The 6,279-nt window shown below is 36.5% G+C and overlaps 1 pseudogene; it reads right to left on the minus strand.

Moving 5' to 3' along the window:
* Window positions 1–249: 249 nt before the first annotated feature.
* Window positions 250–1,596, minus strand: LOC140503620 (eukaryotic translation initiation factor 3 subunit E pseudogene; annotated as a pseudogene).
* Between the last annotated feature and the right edge of the window lie 4,683 nt (window positions 1,597–6,279).

Below are 6,279 nucleotides of genomic sequence, written 5' to 3' on the forward strand. Positions count from 1 at the left end.
TCTGAGGTGACAGTTGAACTGAGGTCTTTTTGATTCTATCCACTGAGTCACCTAGCTTCCCCAGAAAGATCATGATGGTGGTGAGAATGGGAAATCAACTCCAAAATGAGGCTGAAATCACACTTTACTTTCTTTTTTAAGAAAGCCAAGTTTATTCAAATTCACAATATTTCAGGTTTTCTCAAGAAGTAAACATTTTGTACAATGTTTAAGAGGGAATTTTTCAACATGTTCCTCTTCCAAAGTGTTTTAGTAGAAACCAGAATCTTGTGTATCCCAATTAGGAGCATCTGACCTACTGTTCTGATTAAATTTTTTCTCAATATTCATGGCCAGCATCTGGCTTTGAAAATAAAGGCTTTTAGTCTTTTCAATCACTTGCTGATAGGGTGAGACTGCATTGTTACCCATAACCACATGGTCCAATTTGGAGTCAATGTTGTCATCAACCCTAGCATTTCTAATCAAATTTACAATCCATCTTTTAGCTTCTTCGGGAGTCATGTACAACGTATCTGCCAACATGCTTATGATGATCCATTGATGAATATAACAGACAGTCTCAAATATGAAGAGTTGAGCATTTTCAATGAAATCTTCAATGCAAGCCATCAGAAAAAGTCATTCACAAGAAGCAATTCACATTCTCTTAACTTTTTCTGGGCACCATCTAAGCAAAAGTTAACATAAACATTTAACAAACTCTGTTATGGGATCTTTGTATGGGTAGGACTCCTGCTTAGTAACTTTGACTGGGTCTTTTCATACACGTCTTAGTTTTGGAACATGTTGTTTGTTATGACTGCAGTAGTCAATTAGCAGAGAATATGTGGACACACAGTTTGAATTGCATTAAGATATTGAAGCTGGTAAAGAAAGAGCTCAATAATCTTGTCTTGACATTTTGTGTTATTGACAAATACAAATCGAGACCAATGAATCAGCCATGTTCTCCACTGAAGGGACTGGAGTGGAGAACTGACAGAATTATTATCCATGATCTTTCTCCATGTTGTAAGGTCTTCCATGGCTGCATCTCAATTCTGCATTAACATTTCAGATGGTAGTTCCCCAACAGTGAACTCAAAGCATTTCAATCAGTGGAGGTGACCAACACTCTAAAAAATAGAAATACTGTGCTGCTCCTGAACAGTTGCCACATTCATACTGGAATTTTGCAGTTCTATGGAGCATATCTAAATATACTTGTTTAAAACTATGTTTGTCAGGCAGGTAGTCAAACAGCATTTGACCAACCCTGGTAGATCGCAATTGTCTTCTTGTTTCTGGATCTTCAAACATCTTGTCCATTGGTTCAGTTTCTGCCTGCTACTGTTTCAGCCGTGCAACAACAGTAGTTCTTTTCTCACATAAAGCATGATAAATGTCATAAGAATAAAGGTTTCTATACACATCCATTGCAAAATCCACCATGTTGTCTCACTAAGAAGGTCACTTTCCTTTATATTTCTACCATAGACAAGATAGCTCACAAGTTATTACTTTTCACTAGCATAGTTGTATTTTCTTAAACAAAAGAGATTTCTAACTTGAATCTCACAACTGAATAGATGTTCATCGTTGTATCACATGCTTGCTTATCCTTTTCTGATTATATTCACTCTGGAAGAGACACTTTAGAAATTAAATTATTACTAAGTTGAAATACTAATTTTAACTTTTGCTTAGGCCATGGAATGACAACAAATTCAGATTAAAACAGCAAGATCTTTTCTGCTTTATAGATCATTACATATTATTTTAGTAATACATTATCTTGAAAATGAAAATTTAACAGGTTTTACCACCCTTTTTTTGAAAAACATTTCTTCTAAAATTATTTCTTTTTCTTTTAAAACAGTATAAAATTTATCCTGATGTTATTAAACTTTTATAAATAAAATTAGCTGAAAACTTTTAAAATGATAGTTCTCTTTTCACTTTGAAACAAAAATAAAGCTTTCAAATTGAAGTTCATTAAAGGTGAGTTGTTATAAAAATGTCCTTAAATAATATGAATTCCCAAAGTATTAGAACAAACCAAATTCTCAATTATTACAAAATTCCTAGATATCACAAAATACTTTAGACAAAAAGGTGCAACATAATTTCACATTGGTAACGGTACGAAACTGATTACAGAAAAAGCATTACTGCTTTTACAATCCTTTTAAACAATGAGGACATCTTAAGGTGAGTCCTAAGTAGTTTGCATACATTTCTGCACATGTTCTACTTTCAGATAAAAATTATATTAGGTTTCCCAGTAAGATTACAAAAATGGCTCACATGCTTTCCTGATCACTTGCTACTGATCATAGAAACTTGCTATAGAAGGAAAAAGTAGAGACATGTGACATACCAAATATGATAGGATAAAACATTCTTGACTCTGTTTGAATTCATATAAGAGTGATATTCTCCAATCATGCAGTATGTGCTTCATAGCCAGACTCAGGAATAGTCAGGTGGGAAACATGCCTTTTTAAAGCAACACAATAGGGAAACGGACAAGGAGGATCTCATCTTAGACTGAATCTAGAATTGTCCCCTCAGTGTTTCCTTTCCAGATACAAACTTCACCTGTGAAAAGTACAGGATCACATTCCCTCTGAGCAACTTGTGGCATTTCTCCAATTTGCCTTAGTGCCAAATAATTTAACAAATGCTGACGTATCTTAAGCATCCAATTAGGAGTGACATGTTTCACTTAAAATAAGACCAAAATAACTACCTTTTGGCTGTTTCCCATTAAAGAAAACTTATCTCTTTCAGGTGAGACATGAGATGATTAAAATGTTAGTTTGTCTGCCTCTCTGAAATGAGGGGTAAAGTTTCCCTAATTTCTTCTTGTCTTTCTCCTCACCTTCACAACCTGGTCAGAGTTAGAAGGTAGAAAGAGAGAGAGAATTTTACCAACAACTTTCCAACAATTTCCAAAACTTTTATTCTTTCCTTCAACTTTCTTCCCATGTTGTTCTCCTAGTGGGCTTTGATTAAAGCTCCTTTAAAACTGCACATATGTTATTTCGTTCTATTTCTGATGTGAAACTGCCTTTAGCAATCATATAAACTAAATAATATAAGATTTGTTTTCTCTCTTTCGCTCTCCCATCCGTTTCTCTGATGCTACAGCAATCAGAGAGAGGGGAAGGGGGGGAGGGAAAGAGTTAACAGTCCAGCTGCAGCATGGGAGCGGGAAAGTCTGTATAGAAAGAAAAGTACAAAATGGATGCACCAAGAAAAGGTAGATTCAGGCAGTGACTCAGGCTACTTTAGTGAAGGGGAAGATCTCAAGGACTCCAGCTAAACAATGTTCAGGTATTTAGTGTTATGATCTTGATCATATCTGTTCTTCAAGCTGCAGTCCACTTTCACTTGGACTTCTGTCTGTATGTCTCAGACTTTTTGGGGGGAAAAGAGAAAGAATTTTGTATGAAGCACACAATCATGGCATATATTCATTTAAAAAAATAAGTCTACCTGATTATTTGATATCAACTGATAATCAAAGAAGCAAGTGTAGCAGTAATCAGTAGACACCCAGAAATGCCTCAGGGATACCTTGGCAACCCGGAGGTGGAGATGAACAGCCATTCCCTGAGAACCCTGCTTCCAGCTCAAAGTGGAATTGGAATAGTAAACCTAGAACCTGAGCTCCATCATCCCTGGTGAGTAGAATTCTATCTAATTGGGGGAATATTCATTAACTCTTCCTGAAGGAAACGATGTTAATCTCCATGCCTTTTCAATAATTTCTCTGGTTTTTGACACTAATATAAATAACTTGATAAAACAAGAAAATTCGTAAACTTATCATATATATGCTGATTTCAACTGCTCCTGTGTAGACAAAACTAGTCTTTTGCAGAACTGAACAAATTCTTCCTGATATGGACAATTCATTCCCAAAAAACTCCATAGTGATTTAAATTTGTTGATGAACTGTTTCAGTCATGTCTGACTCTTTATGATCCTGTTTTGGGGGTTTCCAGGCAAGGATCTTGAAATGTTTCTTTTTTTCCATTTCTTTCTCTAGCTGATTTTACAGCTAAGGAAACTGAGGCAAAAAGGGTTAAGTGACTTGCCCAGGGTCATGTAATTTGTACATGTCTGAGGCTGAATTTGAACTCAGGCAGAGATTTAGATTCTCCTAACTCCAGTTGATTGGGCCCATGAGGTTCAATAAAGAAAAGTCTATTTCAATACCAGCTTCTCGTGGAAATTTATCTGAGTCCAAAGCACTGCCATGTCAAAGCAAAGAAACTAATCACTCAAGCATTTCATAGTGTTCAAAATAATATTTGTATGAGGTATAGCAAACATGACAAAATATTGGGTCTTACGGATGTGATCCCTAAACATAAGACTGAGTGATAGTTCTTTTACTCCAACAATGGAGAATAATAACAATGGACACTGAATTAAGGAGCTATAAGTTTGCAAAGAACTTTTCATCCATTGTTTCATTAGTGAAGTGAGCATGAAGGTGTTTTTAGCCTCATGTTACTGCTGAACAAACTGATGTTCAGAGAGGCTATGTGATTTCCCCCAAGTCACACAATCTAGTATGCAGTAGAGAGTTGAACTTGTGACTCTCTGACTCCATGTCCAGTGTACTTTCCCTTAAATCATGTTCTTTTTTAGAGGAAAAGAAAAAGTTCCTATTTTAGCAAATGAAACCAATGAGTCTCCAACAGCATCGTGTCTCAACATCTATCCTCATCCTTTCTTCACATCAGCCCCCACACCCATCTTCTTCTCTCTGAGGAAGATGCCGCAACAGGTACAGTACCACAAGTTACTTAGTGAAAAGATTGCCTTTCCCTCCATCCTCAGTAAAAGCTCTCATCCTCATGGGCTTAGGAGCTGATTATTTTAGGTGTTATTCAGACAGAATCAGGAGACCAGAAGTTCTCAGGATCATAGAGAAGTGTGAGGCAACTCAGCAGCCATCTCGTCCAATTCCATCATACTACAAATGAGAAAACTGGGGCTTAGGGAAGTTGTGACTTGCCCACAGATTTGAATAGAGATTTTCTGACTGTAGCACCAATGCTTAGAGCACCAGAGCTCAAAAATCTTCAAGACCTAAAACATACAAAGGTAGAAGTGGAAGAGGGCTTAGGGGTTAAGTAGTCCAATCTCTTCATTTTATCAATGGGGAAACAGATGCAGAGAAGGGAATGACTTGTCCAATGTTATCCAGAAATTGAGACTTTCCTCCCCAAAATCAGAAATGTACTTCATTAAGAGAGCTACATAAATAACAGATGAATAATAATGACATAAATAATAGGCATCCAACCAGAACAAGTTGTCTAAGATCACAGACACTATTTGCCATCTTTGTCCCTACTTCTTGACTTATTGATTCTTGTTTAAAGTAACCTTTTTTGTTTTTCATATCAAGTTTTATAAGAATTCTTTCATTTCAATCTTTAAACTCTGAATTAAAACCCTGACCTAAAGTGTGTTAACTACTCCAAGTTTCAACACTTCAGTTCAGTTTGTACCCTGTACAAGGGAGGTGACAATGTTATTATTTTCTGCTGTGATCAGGCCCTACATGAAATATGGTATTCCTTTCTGGTTATCCTGATTTAAGAAAGAAATGGATACCATGGACAGTTTCAAGAGGAAGGTAACTTGAGGGATGATCTTAAGACCATGTTCTAGGAGGATTCATTCAAAGTAGTGAACAACAAAAGTCAATAAACAAATCATGTCTTTTGAGGATTAGGTGAATATTAAGTTAAAGAGCAAATAACTTCTCAGAAGGATTAGTTGAAAGTTAAAATCAAGAAATCAACAAGAAAATTATATTTTATGAAGATTCGTTGAACGAAGAGAAGATACTTCACCTGGAAAGGGAAAGGCACCATGGTTCTTGGAGTAGGACAGCCAAGCTTATGGCAATGCCTCTTCTTTATGGTCACTTCCATTAATAAAGCCATATTTATTTCAAATGTTGACTCATTTGATGATAGCAAGGATTTGTATGTTGAGAGTTTTCTTTTCTGTGTCTTCAGTAACTGTGGTTTTGGCCCCTGAAGAAGCAGTTGCCAGATACTATCTCCCTGGCAAGTAAGGTTTGAGATTATGGCTCAACAGGTCAGCCTGGAATCATGGATGGTGGTCTGAGGGAGTTGTCAACCCCAAGTTCTTAGGATTGCCTACTCAATTTACCAAAGGTCAGCCATTGGTAGTGGTGAGAAAGGTAAGACCCTTTCCCACTGTGATTCCTCCCTCAGTGATGGCTACAGGATCTGGGTTGGA

The sequence above is a fragment of the Notamacropus eugenii genome, chromosome 5 (genome assembly GCF_028372415.1).
Source record: "Notamacropus eugenii isolate mMacEug1 chromosome 5, mMacEug1.pri_v2, whole genome shotgun sequence".
NCBI classification, from domain to species: domain Eukaryota; kingdom Metazoa; phylum Chordata; class Mammalia; order Diprotodontia; family Macropodidae; genus Notamacropus; species Notamacropus eugenii.